This window comes from Ceratotherium simum, chromosome 2 (assembly GCF_057802395.1).
Source record: "Ceratotherium simum simum isolate JZ-2026a chromosome 2, ASM5780239v1, whole genome shotgun sequence".
Taxonomy (NCBI): domain Eukaryota; kingdom Metazoa; phylum Chordata; class Mammalia; order Perissodactyla; family Rhinocerotidae; genus Ceratotherium; species Ceratotherium simum.
The window spans coordinates 14,739,685-14,760,751 of NC_141901.1; positions in this window are offsets into that span (position 1 = coordinate 14,739,685).

Sequence of the window (21,067 nt, forward strand, 5' to 3'; positions counted from 1 at the left end):
AGATCCCCGAACTTATTCATCTTATAACTGGAAGTGTGTGTTCTTGGACTAACATCTGCCCATTTCCCCTACCCTTAGCCCCTGCTGACCACCACTCTACTCGTTGTTTCTATGAGTTTGGCTTTTTTCGATTCCACATACAAGTGATAGCATACAGTATTTGCCCTTCTCTCTCTGACTTATTTCACTTAGCATGATACTTTGAAGGTCAATTTATGTTGTTGCAAATGGCAGGATTTCCTTCCTTCTCATAGCTGACTAATATTCCATTATAGATATATATATATTTCACATCTTCCTTATTCATTATTTTTTTTAAGATTTTATTTATTTATTTTTTCCCCCCAAAGCCACAGTAGATAGTTGTATGTCATAGCTGCACATCCTTCCAGTTGCTGCATGTGGGACGTGGCCTCAGCATGGCCAGAGAAGTGGTGCGTCGGTGCACACCCGGGATCCGAACCTGGGCTGCCAGCAGTGGAGCGCGCGCACTTAACAGCTAAGCCATGGGGCCGGCCCCCTTATCCATTATTTTTAAGCTGTTTGTGCATGCAGTACTTTGGATTTTGTTTATGTGTGGTTTGTCTTCGCATTGTTGTTGTGTTAAGTCCTTAAAGGCCTATAGAGTGCCAAATATAGTTCCATTTACAGATTGACACTTTAAAAGATTTTTTGGATGACCATGAGGAGGAGGATGATTCTTATCTGGCTGTGATAGAATAAGCCACTCTCTTTGAAGATAAGGAGATGGATTAAATGACCTCTTGTTGTTCCTTTTAGCCCCAAGGGTCTATGATGCAATATTTCTTTGATTAAAAAACTTTATAAATTATTAAGAGACTATTTCAAACAATTGGCAAAGTGCTATATAAATGTTACCAGTAGCAATAATAACATCTATTTGTTTTAAGTTAATAAATTAGTACTCACTCCTTTTCTGCCTTAATAATGAAATAGCTGATTAAACAATCCATTTAACATGTATCCATTACCAACTAGAGTGTAGTGGAATTGGTCCTGGTTTAGAATTTATGTGAAACGGGGTTGTTTCACTTATCTATTGCTACATAACAAACCATCCTAAAATCTAGTGGCTTAAAACAACAGTGATTTATTACTTCTTGCAATTCTATAGATTGGCTGGGCAGTTCTGCTGCTGATCTCACCTAGGCTCACTCGCATAACAGCATTCAGCTGGAGGGTCAGCTGAGCTGGGAGGCTCACAATGTCCTCATTCACATATCTGGCAGTTGGTGCTGCTGTTAATTAGTGTCTCGATTCTCCTCCCTATGGCCTCTTGTTATAAGCTGAATTGTGTTCTCCCCAAATTCATATGTTAAAGCCCTGACCCCCAGTACCTCACAATGTGACTGTATTTGAAGATAGGATCTTTAAAAAGGTCATTACGTTAACATGAGGTCATTAGGGTGAGCCCTAATCCAATATACATGGTGTACTTAGAGGAAATTTGGGCACAGACACACACACACAGGGAAGACCATGTGAACACATGGGGAGAAGACAGCCATCTACAAACCAAAGAGAAGCTTCAGAAGAAACCAACCCTGCCGATACCTGATCTCAGACTTCCAGCCTCTAGAACTTTGAAAAAATAAATTTCTCTTGTTTAACTCAGCTGGTCTGTGGCACTTTGTTATGGCAGCCCTAACAAACTGACACAAACAATCTAAACTATTGGAGAATGAAACAGAGGCATGTTAGTTTGCTAGGACCACCAAAACAAAGTACTACAGACTGGGTGAGTTAAACAACAGGAATTTATTTCCTCACAGTTCTGGAGGCTAGACCTCCAAGATCACGGTGCCAGGTTGATTCCTTCTGAGGGCTGTGAGGAAGAATGTGTTCTCTGCCTCCCTCCTAGCTTCTGGTGGTTTGCTAGTAATGTTTGGTGTTCCTCTGTGTGTAGAAGTGTCACTCCTATCTCTGCTTCATTGTCACATGGTATTCTCCCTGTGTGTGTGTCTGCGTCTAAATTTCCCCTTTTTATAAGGACATCAGTCATATTGGGTTAAGGCCCACCCTAATGACCTGATTTTAACCTGATTACCTCTGTAAAGACCCTATTTCCAAACAAGGTCATAATGTGAGGTACTGGGAGTTAAGACTTCAACATATGAATTTGGGGTAACAAATTCAACCCGTAACACTAAGCCTCCTCACAGCATGGTGGTCTCAGGATGCTAAGAGAGCAAGAACAGAAGCTGCAAGATCTCTTGAGACCTGGGCTCCAAGACTTTCACAACATCACTTCCACCGCATTCTGTTAAAGCAAATCACAAGGCCAGCCCAGATTTGAAGAATGGAGAAGCAGACTCCACCTCTTAATAGGAGGGCCAGCAAAGTATTATAGCCATGTTTTCAATCTTCCACAGGATCTTCTCCTTTTTTATAATTAACTAGCTATATGGCCTTGGGCTAATCATAAAAAGCATAGATTCTTAGAATCAGAAGGGACCCAGGCCAATCTTATTCCCACTACTGAATAAATTTCCTCTGCCCTCTTCCCAATCTCAAACTCCCCTTCTTTTTCCATTCAATGGGCTGTCCTGAGGTGAACTCATCAAACTTCTGTGTCTGCGCTTATGCTTGTTCCTCTGCCTTGAAAGCCCCCTTCTTTATTTCCATCTTTTTCTTGAAGCATAATGTTCATATAGAAAAGTGTTTGTGTGCGTATGTGTGTGTGTGTGTGTACACTGCTTGATGAACTTCATAAACTAAACACAACTGTATCATCAGCATCCAGGTCCAAAAGCAAACTGTTACCAGCACCCCAGAAGCACTCTCCATGCTCTCTTCCAGTCTCTACATATTTCCTCCCCAATCCCCAAAGGTAACCACTATCCTGATTTTAATAGTATACATTATTTTTTGCATGTTTTTGTACTTTATGTAATAGAACCATACAGTATGTGATCTTTTGTGTCTGACTTATTTTACCCAATATTGTGTGTGTGAGATTCATTAATATTTTTGTTTATAGTTGTAGATCATTTATTTTTCACTGCTGTATAGTATTCCATTGTATGAAGACATATTATACTTATCCATTCTACTGCTGATGAACATTAGAGTAGTTTTCGTTTGGGGCTATTACAAATAATACTGTTATGAATATCCTAGTACATGTCTTCTGGTGACCATAGATATGCATTTTGTTAGGTATTTACCAAGAACATAGGGTATGTGATATTTGGATTTAGTAGATAATATCTAATAGTTTTCCAAACTGGTTTTACCAATTATACTTCCACAAGTACTGTAGGAGAGTTTTGGTTGCTCTAAAATCTCACTGACACTAGATATTTTCCATCCTTTAAAATTTTAATCCATTTCACACTTCTTTTACTGCCTAACTCCTATTTGTCTTTTTAAGACTCACCTTAGGAGTCACCTCCTCCAAGAAGCATTAACTGACAGGCTGGATTAGGTGTCCTTCTCTGGGCCCGCATTAATCCTTGTCAATACCCCAGTCTTTAGAAGTTATCTGTTTAGAGTTATGGAAGTTAGTGTGAAGAAGGACAAACTGGCCTGTGTGTAAATTGGAACACATCTTTGGTGGGCAATTAGGCAGCATCTATCAATACGTATACCCAGCATGTATGCACAGTATATCAATTCATATATTCTTTTACCTAGAAATTCCTAAAAATTATGTTTACATTTACACAAAGGTACACGTTCAACTATGGTCACAGTATTGTTTTTAATAGTGAAAAACTGAAAGCAAACTAACTGCCCACCAATATAGGAATAGTTAATGTAATACTAAGCACTGGTTTAAAAAAAAAAAAAAGAGTGAAATAAGTATATATGCAAGGCCTTAGGAAGATCTCCAAAGTGTATTGAAAAAAAACAAATCACAAAACAACGTGACAGTTTCTCTGGATCAGGTAACGGGGAACAGTTATCAGAAGAAGGGGTGGTTGAGGTACTAGGCATGCTACCATCTTGTTTGGGCAAACTTCAGCATTTGCTACTGTGTTTGTGCCTTCCTTCTGAACACTCCTCTGTCAGTTTCCCTATATATAATATGAGATTAATAATAACATCTACCTTCAAGGGGTGTATGAGGAGGAGTTAATATATGTGAAGCTCTTAGAACAGCGCAAAATTGCCTCACTCCCTACCTCCAGCCACAAGTGATTAGTCTAGGGATGGTCAGCTGACCCAAGTTTGGCCAATTACAGTCCTTCCCTGGAAATTTTGGAGTTGGAATTGAGAGAGGCCATCCCCTCTTTGAGAGCCTGGCCTGTGAGATGTAAGTGCAGGGTATTTTGGCAGCCATGTTTCCCCTCATTTGGAGTAAAGAAGAAGAGGGAATTGGTATGTAGGGAGAAAACCAAGCATTTATATTTATAATCCACTTTTTGCTTAAGCTAGTTTGAGCTGATTTTCTGTCATAATCCTCATCAATACGACCAATACAATCAATACAGATGCTCTGCTGCCACTGTGTTTATTTAATGTAAATTGGAGAAGGATGTCAGTAGAGGAGATAAGTTGTGCTACTTTATTCAGACCTTTTCCAGCATGTTAATGTTTCGAAATGATCAGTAATAAACTTTCTAACAATTAAAGAGAAACCTTTAGCAATAAATGAAGACTTAAAGAAAAAAAGCTGAAAATCCTGGAGGAGTGCTGTCCTTTATTGTGAATATAAGTGCCTTCCTTTAGTGAATAAGTGTCTAGTTCAGTGGCTTCAGGAACTACTATATTTTCCATTCAGCTGTCTAGAAAAGCGGCAAGTGCAGGTGAAGAAGCTGCAAAGACATTTTCGCGTGTTTTCCTGAAGAGGGCTTGCAGACCTCCCTCAGCTTCCTTGCTTCTTCTCCAGGTTCATAACTGTATCTCTTGTGACTTTACTTTCTGCAAAAGAGGCAAGCTGAATTTATTTCTCAATGTTCCCTCTGCCTAAAATGCAATCCTCCTTTCAAGTTGCCTGGCTGACTCCTACTTGTGTCTCAGCTCTTAGTCTAAGCCTTCCCCTGGGAGGACTTCCCAAGCCCTAGTCTAGGTTAGATTACCTCACCTGCATACTGCTCTGTGCTTCCATGGCAACGCTATCCCCTATCAACCCTTATTCCACATTATTGTAAGTATTGCTTAGTATCTGTCTTAGTCACTAGATTCTAAGCTCTATGAGGGCAGGGAGAGGGTCGGTCTCATTCACCATGTATCCCCAGCAACTAAGACAGTGCCTGGTATACACAAAGTGGTCATTAAATATTTATTAAATAATATAGAGCATTAGAAATCTCTATTTTCTATCTTTTCTACAAATAATTTGTCAAATATATTTCTTTTGAAAATTTAATTGGAAAACAGTAATAAATTCTCATTTATTATAGAGAAAATTATAAAAAAGAATGCAGATGTTGTCTATAATCCCACTACTCAGATATAAATATTTTTGGTGTTTTTCCTTTCAGTTTTTTCTTTTGTTTGTGCATCTATACACACACATTTATACGCTTGTTAATATTTTTTAAATAAATAATACACAATTTACTCTCTCCTAAGAATTAAAGTAATACAGAACATAGATTAAAAAGTGGAAGTTGTCCTTTAACCCTCTTCCCCAATTGTTAAAAGCTGGTTCACTTTTTTTTTTTTGAGATCATAATAGTTTATAACATTGTGAAACATCAGTTGTACATTATTATTTGTTAGTCGCCATATATATGTGCCTCTTTATCCCTTATGCCCACTTCCCAACCCCCTTCCCCTCTGGTAACCCCTAATCTGTTCTCTTTGTCCATGTGTTAGTTCATCTTCCACATATGAGTGATATCATAGGGTGTTTGTCTTTCTCTGGCTTATTTCACTTAACATAATACCCTCAAGTTCCGTGGTGGTTCACTTTTTTTTCCAGCTTTATTGAGATATAATTGATTTATGACATTGTGTAAGGTAAGGTGTACAATGTGATGATTTGATACATGTATATATTGTGAAACAATTACCACAATAAGGTTAGTGAACACATCCATTACCTCAAATAGTTACTTTTGTGTGTGTGTGAGGGTTCACTTTTTCTAAAGCAAAATTGGGATCATACTGTATATATCAGTGGTTTTCAAATTTTATTTTACTCTGCTCCACAGTAAAAAATATGTTTTACATTACAACCCGATTATACACACACATACATGCACACATGCACACACATACACATTGATATATGCCTGAAATAAAAAATTTTCAGGAAACAATACTTATTCTTGTAATATATTTATATTTTTTAGTCTAGTCTAGTCTATATCCATTTGTTTGTTTGTTTAAGCACTATATCTACAGAGGGGCTGCTCGGAATGTGTTGTCAGAGCCCAGGCGGGGTGAAGGAGAGTCCATGTTGGGAGGACAGCCAGCCAGTGGGGAGGGGGAGTGTCAGAGCCCAGGTGGGGTGAGGAGGGCATCTCCATGGAGCAACAGTCTTGCGTAAACTATCAGAACCTGAATAGTGTGAGAAGGGCAACCATGTGGAGGGGTGGTCCAGCATGGGGTATGAGAGCTTAAATGTCATGAGGAGAGTATCCACCTAAGGGAGGAAGCAGCAGCAGTCATGGGAGATTTGTTACCTACAAGGGGCATGATCACATAAGTAAATTTATTCAGAATGCCAGCCAGGTTTCTCACTATCAGAGAAAGGAGTTAGAGATATAGAAAGAGAAAAAACTAAAAAGAACCCTATGATGTTGCATTATAATTGAGGGTTTTAGTGTATTCAGAACTGACTATGTAATTTGTAAAGCCCAGCACCAGATGGAAATGTGGGGTTCCTTGTTCAAAATTAAGAATTTCAAGATGGTGAGAGCAGAGCATTAAGCCAAGCACAGGGTCCTTCTAAGTGTGGGGCCGTGTGCAACTGCACATGTTCTTGCCCATGAAGCCAGCCCTAGGTGTATTCATGGTTATTCTATCTATATAATGGAAATATACATCTGTATTTAGTTATAAAATACAATATGATATATCATTTTAAATATATAATATCCCCGAGTTCTGTCCATGAAAAGATTTGAGACCAGCAACACCCCAATAGCAATAGCACGTGTAGTGCCCAGATCTTGGCTTCTGCATACAATTCTCTACTAAAAGGAACCAGGGATCCTTGGAGAAACGGTCTGAAACAGGTCTGGGGCAGGAAAATAGCTGACTCTGGGGCTATGCCAGAAGGCAAGGAAATGCTCAGAGAATGGTAGGGCATGTCAAAAGAACACAGGAGCTAGCTTGAATGGGCTATCATTTCCAAATCTGGGAAATTTGAGCATCAAAATACATAATTATGAAAAAAGTAAATATATTCAGGATAATGGAATCCAGGTTTCTCACTACTGGAGAAGGATGTTAAAGATGTGGAAGGGGAGAAAACTATTGAATAAAATGGGATACCATGAGTCCATACTGATATAAATTAATATATAAATAATTTGAAAGTTTGATGTCGTGAATTATGTACATGTTTCAAATTACCTCCCCACAAAATACTTTTTAATAAGTACTAATTAGTAAAGAGACACTGTACAATGGAGAAGACTGACACACACCATCTTAATCAAGTGATCAAAATAAACAACATGATAGGGCTGGCCCCATGGCCTAGTAGTTAAGTTTGGTGCACTCTGCTTTGGCAGCCTGGGTTTGGTTGCTGGGCATGGACCTACATCACTTGTCAGCAGCGGTGTTGTAGCGGCAACACACATACAAAATAGAGGAAGATTGGCAACAGATGTTAGCTCAGGGTGAAACTTCCTCACCAAAAACAAATAAATAAACCACATCACCATGGAACTCATCAAAATCATGCTCTAGCCGATAGGAGATAACCTGGATGTTCCTACCAAAGTTGAGTAATCTGAATCTAATCATGAGGAAACGTTGAAACCCAAAATGAGAGAGATTCTACAAATAACTGTTCTCTGATCTGCAAAAGTGTATCAGAAAGTCAAGAAAAGACTGGCGAAATGTTTCAGAATGAGAGAGACTAAAGACTGTGGAAATTAATAAACAGAAACCTCATTAAAATGGAGTGCGTAGGCCACAAGGCAGAGCTCTCTTGTCCTGCATCCATAGCAGACTCCAACAGGAAGAAGAAAGACTTCCTCTTCTTGACCAGCAAGAAGCTCAGTTAATGAGAGACTATCACAACTCAGCCAATAAAAAGCCACTACACTTCAAACTCCCAGTCTCCCCCAGTGGACTCTTTGTTGACAATAGCCTGTCCAGCTGCTGCTTCTCCTCTATAAAATGGTTTCTCCTCACCTTACTGCTGAAGGCTTGCACGTAGCTTGCTATGGTTGCAGACCCAAATTGCAATTCTTTGTTGATCCTGAATAAACCCATTTTTGCCAGAGAAATAACTGGCTGTCTATTTGTTTAAGGTCAACAAGAGGCATCACAATCTAAAGACCACGCATGGTCCTGGACAGATGTTTATTCTAACGGACATTTGGCAAAACTTGAATGGGGTCTGAAGGTTAGAAGGTACCAATGTGGGGCCAGCCTGGTGGCATAGTGGTTAAGTTCAAATGTGCTTTAGTGGCCCGGGGTTCATGGGTTCAGATCCCAGGCGTGGACCTACACACCATTCATCAAACCATGCTGTGATGGCGTCCCATATACAAACTAGAGACAGACTGGCATGGATATTAGCTCAGGGACAGTCTTCCTCACCAAAAAAAAAAAAAAAGAAGAAGAAGGTACCAATGTATGATGGTTGTATTGTGATTATACAGGCAAATGTTTATAGGAAATGCACGCTAATGTGCTAAGGAATAATGGCTCATCACATTGGCAACTTATTCTCAAATAGTTCAAATGCCTTACGAAAGAAACCAACATATATAGATCTATCGTATTCTCCTAATAGCTAATCTAATAACTTTATCAAAAAAAGAAACAAGGTTACTTTAGAATGAGTTGCCTTTAATGAACATTGTCTGGCTGTCTTCAGGGGTTACTGCTTTTTTTGATATATGCTGACAAGTTATCTATTAATTAACTTTTGGTTAGGGATTGATATTAAGTCTCAAAGGGACATATTTCTGAAAATTGAGTATTGCCAGTCTCTTTGCTCATGTCTCTCTGATATTTTAGGGATTGCCGCCAAGGCTAGAGTGGTCAATCTTCCCAGTTTGCAGGGTCTGTCTCAGTTTTAGCACCAAAAATCCCAAGTAGTGGGAATCCCTCGCCAGGATGTGAAAAGTCCCAATTTCCACATGGGTGCAGTAGGTTGGGGGAAAGGTACAAAAGCCATGTGGCAGCCAACAAAAATAGAGGCTAAAAGCAACACTATCTTTAGTGTCAAATGGCTCCAACACGAATTATCCGCCTTCTGTAGTCGCTGGTTGTTGTCTCCCCCGCCCCCGCAGGCTGATGTTGGCAACTTTGATTAGCAGTTCACAGCAACAGATCATCATTGTTGCCTTACCTCTAGTGATGCAATTTAAGTGGGCAAATTAAGTGCCTACAACAATCCATTTTTGGCTTTGCCTGTGGATAAATATTGTGCTTTGTAGCAAGATAGTGCTAATTTAATTTTTAATCTTGTGAATATTGTGACCCTATTTTCTAAGAATTCAGATAATGAAAAAGAACAATTACAATACCTAAACCAGCGTGACCTACACATCACTGAAAAAGAAAACTAAACAACTGTGTTAGTTTTAATGAGAGGTAGATAGAATGACCCATTCAACAGGATTAAGGAGGTAAATAACTAAAACAGAGCATATTGAACAATTTGCAGAAAAGACCTTGCGATTGAACCTGGTGAAGGGGACATGAAAGCACTGACTTGGAGAACGTCATAAATCCAGAGTGAGAAAGGCAAGTCCTTCTAAATCAATCAAAAGTTTTTTCATCTCCTCTGAAGACACCAATACTCAGTCTAAAATAGTTGCTGCTCAATTAGCTTTGGCATACCAAACAAGCTAACGTGGATTAACACGCATTACTGTATCTTTTCCTTGATTGTTCTATGAAACTGAATAGTTTTATCTCCTAATTCAGAGGTTGCAACTAAAATGTCCTGTTGGCAAACAAAAGGGCAAATTTTGGTAACAGATATGTTGGCCCCTGAAGGTGTAGAGCTGATTCTGACAGGTCCTACCAACAATCATGCTTTCTACAGTGTATCAAATGATGCCTCAAATCACAGGAACAACAACAAAATGTTGTCTCTAGCTCTTAGGAATTTTGATTTTAAAAAAGGAGTTTCAAATTGTCTTTCTGTAAATAAAGTACAAAATAAATGAAGATTTTAATGAAGCAACAGAATACATAAAATAAAAAATTGTTTATATCTTTGGTCGTCCATCTGCATATTCTGCAGACAGTGTAAATGTAAATGTTAGCAAATTCCATTCAGTCTATAAACTGAAATGAAAAAAATCTTACCTGCTAAATATTCTTTGTATACCTTGTACACAGCACTGCTGGAAAAAAAGAAAAAAAAAAAAGGCGTGATTTGTTTACCTGTGATATTGAGGCTTTTATAAGAAAAGCGTTTGATGACTTTTCAGTTTCCTTAAAACATGCAAGAAGGCCAGCCCTGGTGGCCTAGTGGTTAAGTTTGGCACACTCCGCTTCAGTGGCCCAGGTTTGGTTTCCGGGCACAGACCTACACCACTCGTCTGTCAGTGGCCATGCTGTGGTGGCCGCTCACATACAAAAAGAGGAAGACTGGCAGCATATGTTAGCTCAGGGTGAATCATCCTCGGCAAAAAAAAAAAAAAAAAACCCACAAAGCAAACCATGCAGGAGCACTTAATGAGATATTTGACTTTATAGAAATGGAAAGAGATACTGTCTTTAAACATATGCCTTCAAGATGACTGTCATTGTTGCCTGCCACGGAAAAGATGTTGGCCCATTTGCAACAACATGGATGGTCCTTGAGGGTATGATGTTAAGCAAAATAAGCCAGACAGAGAAAGACAAATACTGCATGATTTCACTCATATGTGGAATATAAACAAATACATGGATAAAGAGAACAGATTAGTGGCTACCAGAGGGGAAGGAGGGTGGGGGTGGGCAAAAGGGGTAAAGGGGCACATATATACAGTGGTGGACAAAAATTAGACTACTGGTGGTTAGTACGATGAAATCTGTTCAGAAATTGATAAATAATAATGTACACCCCAAATTACACAATGTTATAAACAATTATGATCTCAAATTGAAAAAAGAAAAAAAAAATTCTGTGAGAAAGACAAGAAATAAAAAAAAAAAGATGTTGGCCTGCTGTAACATCATATTTTCAAAGTGTGGGACAACAAGAATGTCATTCTCTAATTTGCAGATACACAGACTAAGGATGAGAATGGAGAGAAGGATTATAGTACAATAGAAATTTATATGCTGTTTCTCCAAAACTGTTTGATGATTTTTAAAAAGGCCATAAAGAGCCTGAAAAAAAAAAAAGGAAAAAGTACCCCTGAGTTGTTCACTGTTGTGTGTAGGTTGCAACAACAAAAAAATCACACAGTGAAAAAAATGACTCGTTTTTTGGAAATAAGACTGCTTCAGAACAGCAACAAAAAAGTCACCAGAAAAGGAGAGCCAAGTTAAACCAGACTTGCTCACTTTCACTACTGAAACTGTAACTTATTTGGAATCCAACTTAGATTTCACAACTTCAAATTACGTCTGTACTTTAAAACCGCTTATTCTAAGAAAGAGAGGTTTAACTTGTGATGACACTTAATGTTCTTCAGAATGTATAGTCCATTTCCCTTCTCCTTGAATCTGGGCTGGTTCTGTGCTTTGACCAATGGATGTGGTAGGATTGACTCTGTGTGATTTCTGAGGTAGGCCATAAGATGCCTTGCATCATCTACCCTCAACACCTGGAATGATCGCTCTTGAAATGCAGCTGAAAGATGTTAAAACCAGAAAGAGTCAACTGTAAAACTTAGGAAGGAAAAAGTGATCATTAGTTTCACAATTATTTCCTTAGGTCATTAATACAATTAGCATAATAATCTAAGTTAATATATAGAAATCTCATAGTGACATGTAAGATAGAAATGAAGAAATTGATGAGGAAATAAGTAATCCTAAGAAGTTAGGGAAGTTAGCAAGACAAAAGGAACTACTGAATGCTGATAATTAATTTTATTTTCTTGATATAATTACATATTTAAAAATTAGAATCATTTAAAAATTTTCTGATATGTTAATTAGCCTGATTGTGGTAATCATTTCACAATGTATACGTATATCAAAACATCATGTGGTACACCTTAAATATATACAATTTTTATTTGTCAATTATACCAGAATAAAGCTGTAAAAAAATTTATGCCATAATTGGCATAAATTCTTCTACCAAATAAAAGGAAGGTAATGTGAAACTATTTGACCTTTTAAGTGTCAGACAGTCTCACTGGGACTCAGTTTCTTGCACTGTAAAATGAGGGATGGGCTAGATAGCTAGAATGTATGTACTACTGGAAAGTTTAACTACAATCCTGAGTGTCATTACCAAAAAATGCCTTTCCAAGTATGAGAAGGGGAAATACATGATAACCAGCTTTAACAAAAAGAACACACATTAGCTGAGGATCTCGAGGCTGATAAAGCTTCCCTGCCCATATACCACTGGCAAAGTCTTTGTGTACCACAAAGGTATGTGTACATCAATTTGAAGACCATTATTCTAGGTAATGTAATAAAATAGGAAATAGAATGGTGTAAATATTGGGAAATTGATTATTTGTAGCTGTGATTGTATATTTAGAAAATCTAGGGTGCTCAGTTAATGAGTTTTAAAATTGATGCAGCAAGTTAAAATGGCTAGATATAAGTAAAGGTACACAAACTTAGTAGTTTTTTTTTTTTTTTTGGTGAGGAAGACTGGCCCTGAACTAACATCTGTTGCCAATCTTCCTCTTTTTATTTTTTCTCCCCAAAGCCCCAGGACATAGTTGTATATCCTAGTTATAGGCCATTCTAGTTCTTCTATGTGGGACACCATCTCAGCATGGCTTGATGAGCGGTGAGTAGGTCCACGCCCAGGATCCAAACCAGCAAACCCCCGGCCGCTGAAGCAGAACGCATGAACCTAATTGCTACACCACTGGGCTGGCCCCCCAATCTTCCTCTTTCCGCTTGAGCAAGATTGTCCCTGAGCTAACATCCATGCCAATCTTCCTCCATTTTGTATGTGGGACACTGCCACAGCATGGCTTGACATGCCTGGGATCCAAACCCGTGAACCCTGGGCTGCTGAAGTGGAGCACATGAACTTAACCACCACGCCATCCAGCCAGCCCCTTAGTAGCTTTTTTTCCTTTATTTTTAAAATTATTTTATTGAGGTCATATTAGTTTATAATTAGTAGCTTTTCTTTACAGGAGTAATAACAAGTTAGAAATAGAATTGTAAATAAGTAAATATATATCTATATATACACACATACATATGTATGTATGTGAAATAAGTTGATCAGAAATGTGTTAAATGGGAAATAAGTGTAAAACTATAATAAAGAATATAAAGATTAACTCAATAAGTAGAGGTCTTCCTGAGGAAGAAGACTTAGTATTACAAGATGTATAACTTCTTTCTAAGAAATTGTGTTACCATAATTCTAATAAAAACCTCTTTGATATAAAATAAACACCTATTTTTCATATTTTATATCAAATTCCTAACACATATGTATAGAATCTTAAAATATATATGTATATATACACACACCACACATTTTGAGGAGGATGGGAGTCTAGTATGGCTATATTCCAGTTTGGCTCGCTAAAAAGTTGGTCATCCTAGTGTTAGCCATCACTCACTAAATATTTATTAAGTTCTTGCTGTATGCCAGATACTGTGTCGGGGACTAAGGTTACAACTGTAAAAAGGCAAACAAAATTCCCTTCCCAAGAAACTACAGTCTAATGGGGTACTCAGTCGAGATAACAGACATTACAATGTACTTTGTGATCAGCGCTATGGTGGGGAAATGACCTAAGAGCACAAGGATGGGAGTCTGGAGGATGCATGTGAGTCAGCCAGGGGAAGCTGGGGGTTGGGGAAAGGGCGGAAGGAAGCATCCTCCAGGCTCTAAGTAAGGCCTGTCAGAGCATGGCACAAGTAGGAGCTACGAGGTTTTCTCTCACTGTTTTTCTAGCGTCAGCAAATATTTGTGAGTGATTGCTGTGTGTCCTATGAGAGATTCAAAGAGCAGTGGATCATTACATGAGTGATTACAATATGGTGGGAATGTAAGAGATAAAAAGTTACATTTCAACACAGCAACAAAACAGCACGAGAGATATCACAACTATGGAGGTGCAAATTCAGTTAACATTTTAAGTGACTTAGCCCAATTCTTGTACATTCTAGTTGGTTTATTTTGAAAAAGTTTGAATGTGCAGAAAAGTTGAAAGAACAGTGTGATGAATATCCATATTCCTCCCCACCTAGATTCACCAAACTGCTTCATCTCTTTTCACATGTGTACACACACTTCCCTTTTTTATAATTTTATTTATTTACTTATTTTTCCCCCCAAAGCCCCAGTAGATAGTTGTATGTCACAGTTGCACATCCTTCTAGTTGCTGTATGTGGGACGCAGCCCCAGCATGGCCGGAGAAGCGGTGTGTCGGTGCGCGCCCGGGATGCGAACCCAGGCCGCCAGCAGTGGAGTGTGCGCACTTAACCGCCAAGCCACGGCGCCGGCCCCACACACTTCCCTTTTGCCAAAATATCTGAAAATGGATTTCAGACATCCTCCTACATTACCCTTAAATATGGCAGCCTGCATCTCCCAAGAATAGGAACATTTTTCTGCACAAGCACGAGACCTAAGAAAATCAACATTAACTCAAATCACATCAAGCAAAATTCACTCAACACTCAAAATTCCCCAACTATCCCAAAAATGTCCTTCATAACTGTTCTCCCCACCTATTACATTTAAAAGTTCCTCTGTACCCTGTAATGTACTTCTACTGTGCCTGGAAAATAAATATGACCTCTTTAGGTCTGTTTCCCTCCTTAAAGATTAGCTGCATGTAGGGGCTGGCCCTGTGGCCTAGTGCTTAAGTTCACACGCTCTGCTTCAGCGGCCCTGGGGTTCAGGGGTTCGGATCGCCGCTTGGAATCCCAGGCACAGAAATACACACCACTCATCAAGCCATGCTGTGGCGTCATCCCACATACAAGATAGAGGAAGATTGGCATAGATGTTAGCTCAGGGCGAATCTTCCTCAAGCAAAAAGAGGAGGATTGGCAATGGATGTTGGATCAGGGCCAGTCTTCCTCACACCCCCACCAAAAAAAAGATTAGCTATACATTAATATATATTCTAGTTCGACTTGCTGGATCTGTGATTTATGATTTATGGTTGGATCTACAAAGAAAACAATTCGGAAAGCGTTTCAGGATAGGCTGCCACATCACAAGTAGCCTCTAGGTGTCCTCCTCGGATAGAGAAAACCTGTAGCTAGTTGCTACCAAGGACTTTTCCAGAGCAGTCACTATTTGAAGAGATACATTTTTCTCTAGTCAACATAGATCAAAGAGGCTAATAAATGTCTCAGAATTCTAAAGAGAACATAAATAAGCTCAATTTCTATGGTCCTACACATTTAGCCCTTATGAACAAGGTTGCAAGCTGGGAGAGTGTAAGGATAATAAATACAGTGACAGGGCAAAAATAGACCAGTGTAAGTGTTCCCAGACTTGTTTCCCTTACCTCTGTGTCTTTTTATTGCTCAATATTGTGCTTTTGTTATACTCCCCAGTTAAATGGATAGAGAAATGGAATAGAACAAGCCTAAATAAGAACCCCTATGGGAGATGCCTGACAGGAGTGATTTAGGAGATGAGCGGAAGGGACCTGGAAAGGGTGGGAGTTTCTAAAGAGAAAAGCTGCTAGGATGAGTGGGACTTTGGGGAGAGATTTGTAGGGATTTGTGAAGTATTTTGCTGTGCGCTGGATCATGTGATTCTACTTTAACATCTCTCCTCAGATTTATTCCAGTCATAATAATAATAGTTATTTACTGAATACTAATTACTGTGTGTCACGCATTTGCTAAGCACTTTGCACACATAATCTCATATAATCCTAATAACAAACCCGTGAACTATTATTATCCCCATTTTACAGATAAGAAAACTTATGCCTGGAGAATTTAAGCAAGTTATCCAAGGTCACGTAGCAGTAAATGGCAGAGCCAGCAGAGCCAGGATTCTGGTCTCGTGTGACTCCAGAACCTGTGTCACGTGTCACATGTCACTGTCATGTGCAATCTGGCAGCATATGCAAAAGCATCAAGTGGCCATGCAGCCCACTTCCAGGTTCTGGGTCCTTGCTTGCTGAAATTCTACTTGTCTTGGGAGTTGCCACTGTGACTTCAGTGCCATCACGTCCTTAACATTGCGGGGTTTTAGACAGTCCTTGCATGTTCTCAGAAGGTGGCCATTCCTATCACCACTTCTTCATTCATATAAAGATAGACAGTATACTCCTTTCTCTCTCTTTCTCTTAAAAGCAATGCACTTTAGGTTGCCCATTGCTATTCTTTGGGGAAAGAGTATCAATGAGAAAATGGCATACATTTCTGTGTACGATTCAGAGAAATGTGTCCACCGCAACTGGGACAAACTCAGAGTAGTAGGCAAACAATGCCTCCCTCCCCAAAGATGTCCACGTCATAGTCTCTGGAACCTGTGAATATGTTACCTTACATGGTAAAAAAGGTTTTGCAGGTGTGATTAAATTAAGCATCTTGAAAATGGAGGATTATCTTGTATTATCCAAATGGGCCCAAAATAGTCACAAAGGTCTTTTAAGGGAGAGGCAAGAGAGTCAGAGTAAGCGATGTGATGATGGAAGCAGAGATTGGAATAATACAGGGACACAAGCCAAGGAATATGGGCAGCCTCTAGAAGATGGAAAAGGCCAGAAGACAGATTCTCCCCCAGAATTTGTTTCAGCAGCAATAGGAAACTAATACACCCAGTATGGGGTTGCATGAAGTCATGCTCGCTGCTCTGTGTCCTTCAGACAGACCCATGGACACATTTAGAGCAAAGTTGACTCTTTGCTCATGGCAAACCCAGGCATAGCATAGCCTGACTGGTGGCAGAGTTCTCTTCCTAAGGAGGCCAACTCCTCTATATGTGGAGGAAACAAGAGTTTCCCAGATCTTTAGTAACGGTAAAAATTCATACCATTCTTATCCTGTGCCAGGCACTGATCTAAGAGTTTATGTCTATTATATCATTTAATTCTCACAACAGATGAGGAAATTGAAGCACAGAGAGATCAAGCTCTCGGTATCCCTGCACCCCTGCTTTATTTTTCTCCCTAGTACTTATTTTATCCTAGGCTCCTTAGAAAATAATCAGAGGCAAGAATTAGGTGCCCATGTTTTCTCTGGGAGAAGGAGAGCCAGAACAGCCAAGGGGAGAAGGAAGGAAAGTGGAGGAAATGTGAAGTAACGCATTACACGCTGGCTACCACTTCTTGCTCCAGAGACACAGCAGATCACCAGGCCCAAATCAGACAGCTGGGCAGTGGGGGAGCTGAGATGGGCAGTAGTTGTCTGACTCCAGAGACCTTGGACATGACCACTATTTTATGCTATGCTGTCTCTCTTGAAAAAGTATCCTTTTCTTTTTCTTTTTTGGTGGCTCTCAGCGTTCTTGAATTCTCGTGTTCTACCTGCTCCGTATCCTCCATTCAAGGCCCTCACAGCCCTTGGGAAAAGGGGGAGCCTTGGACGAGTAGAGAACCACATATCACACGGTGTCCATACTTGTTTACCTCATTTCTATTGCTTGAAGAAGCACACATTGTTTCTTTATGTTAATTACGTGCCCATAGTCAGTAATTGGAAATATTGTAGTTTAAAAAAGATTGACAATCTCCTTCTACTTAATGGTTATACATAAATAATGTTTTGAGTTCTTCAGATATAAATGCCTTTACAAGTGTAGGACAGTCATGGAACAGAATCATGGGTTGTGACAGAACTCCACAGATGGTATGTTGACTCCTGACCTTCCTGTACCAATCCCCTCCTCCAGGATCTCATACATCTAAATTATAAGGAAATAAAGGTTTTCTATCCTGCTTCTAAAATGCTCACAAAAGGGTATTTGACAATGTCTCATTTAATCCACTTTAGTGATTTTAATTTTTAACTTTTTAATTTAATAAACATTTATATAGAGCTTACTGTGTGCCAGGAAGTGTTCAAAGTCCTTTACAAATATTAATTTATTTAATCTTCATAACAACCCTGTAAGGTATTACTGTTATTATCATCTGCATTTTACAGGTAAGGAAATGGAGACACAGAGAAATTAAATTACTTGCCCAAAGGTCACATACCTAATAAGTATGGTATGTGGCTCCAGAGTCCATGGACTTAACCAGCTTGCAATGATGCAATCAAGCTATTACAAAATAATGAGCTCATCTTCAAATGTCATCATTCTTTTTCTGCAAAGGGGTACTTGCTACAACAGGGTCATAATATAGGAATGAACAGTGTGAGAGGTCACTTAACCTTCAAGTGCTGGATGAATCCAAACCATTTGAGTGCATTTTAGAATTTCCCTAAGTTGGTAAAACTTCATGTCACTGCATATGAGCCTGAACATTTTAAGGTTCTTATTTAAAACAGAGTTGATCCCAAAATCTGAAGAAGGTCCTGGAACCAACCCCAGTTGTTTAATGAGACAGATGTAGGCAGGATCCTGTCAGCGCTCCTGGACTAACTCACTGAGGGAAGGACTCCAGGGGAGGAGGAAGGAAGGCGCTTGGAATGAGGCAGAGTTGGTTGAACTGTCATTTATCTGCCTGAGTTCGTTCCCTTACTGATGAAAATATTTTAAAGTCCCAAAGTAAAAGTTAAATTTACTGTATTTAAAGTCAAAGTAAAATAAATTGCTTTGATATCCATTTCTTTTTTAGAGGAAAAGACGATAGATAGCCTTCAGGATTAGATCAGTTACAATTCTTATCCCCATCCCTTTCCCACATATCTCTCACTTAGACACTATGGTCCTTTTGGTTCATTTCTAGAACATTCTGAACATGACACAGACAGAATTATCTTCTTCCTGAAGAAAGGATGTCAGTATCCATTATTAACAAGGAAGTATACAGTCATATGGACATTTTCATCCCACATTTAGCACTACCAATGCTTTCATTCATTCATTAAACAAATATTTATCGTCTGATTACTATGCACCAGGCACTGTTCAAGGCGGCTGGGATATACTATCAGTAAACAAAACAAAGATCCCTGTCTTCATAGAATCTAGGTATTGTTTCATGAGCTCTAGTTACATTTCTGAGTCCCTAGAATTCAAATAATTTTTCTCTGCTTGTTTCTTTAAATTATATTTGGAAAATGTGTATTTCTTTAAAGCATGTGTCTAAAATGTGTCTCTAGTGAGGTGATGTTAAATTGTACTTGGTTTTTTTTCTCTGTGGCTTTCATAACCATTTCCAGCCTTGTTCTAACGTAGTGGTTCTCAACCAAGTAGTTTTGCCCTCCATGTAGGGTCGCCAGATCTAGCAAATAAAAATACAGGATATCCAGTTAAATTTGGATTTCAGATAAACAATGAATATTTTTTTCAGTATAAGTATGTCCCACATATTGCACATGTCCTACATATGCTGGTTTTTCTGGCAACCCTATCTCCAGGTTTGGCAATGTCTGGACACATTTTTGATTGTCATAACTGGGGGTCTGGTGCTATTGGCATCTAGTGGGTGGAGGCCAGGGATTCTGCTAAACATCCTACAACACACAGGATAGCCCCCACAACAAAGAATTATCTGGCCTGAAATGTCAATATTGGTGAGGTCGAGAAACCCTGCTGTAAAATGATGATTTCCTGAAGAAAAGGGATGGATCAAAATCACCTGAGAGATTTTTTCAAAATATGCATCACCAATCCTCCCCCACCCAGGGCATATCAGTGGGAGATTTGTGTCTCAAAGAAAATCTTCCCCACTTAATTAATTAATTAACTAATTAATTAATTAATTTGTGAGGAAGATCAGCCCTGAGCTAACATCTGTGCTAATCCTCCTCTTTTTGCTGAGGAAGACCGGCTCTGAGCTAACATCTATTGCCAGTCCTCCTCCTTTTTTTTCCCCCAAAGCCCCAGTAGATAGTTGTATGTCATAGTTGCACATCCTTCTAGTTGCTGTATGTGGAACGCCGCCTCAGCATGGCCAGAGAAGCAGTGCGTCGGTGCGAGCCCGGGATCCGAACCGGGGCCGCCAGTGTGCGCACTTAACCGCTAAGCCACGGGCTGGCCCTCCCCCACTTAATTTAGATATGCACCCCAGGCCTACCGTTGAAAATCAGTGCTCTGAATGAGTCCTAAGGAAATTAAGGGAAGAAGAAATCCTTATCTTTCCTTTTCCTAAACTCTTATTGTATATTATTCATACCAAAGTTAACATTCTACCTTGCATTATAAAGTTGGGGTCCATATCAGATCCTCTACTAGGCTTAAATAGGGAGAAGATGTTTAATCAGAAAATGTGGGTCCCTGCCCCTCCTCCCCTCCTATAGTGAGGTAAGTGCTAGAAAGTCACCCTGATCACCTTTATCCATTGATCCTTAAAGTGCCCCCACCCCTCAGCAATCACACATCCACAAAAAGGAGTGTGCAGAGACCCCAGGAAGCAATCAGGGCATCTGGCTTCAAAGGTGAGTAGGTAAATTATCTGGAAAGCAGAGTGTAATTAGGACTTGTGTGTTTGGGAGTTGAAAATAAAAAGTTGCCTGACCTGTTGAGCTGTGGATCACCCTTGTGAGAGAAAAGGCTCTGAGTCACAAGCAGTGAACATATCAACCCACACTGACTAAGGTGACCAAACATCCCAGATTGCCTGGGACTCTGGGGTTTCCCTAGGACAAGGGACTTTCAGTGCTAAAACCAGGAAAGTCCCAGGCAAACTAGGACAAGTCAATCACTCTGACACAGTGCTCCTGTGGCATCTGGTCTATGAGGTGATGGATCTGGGAAAACCAAGCACCAAGAGAACC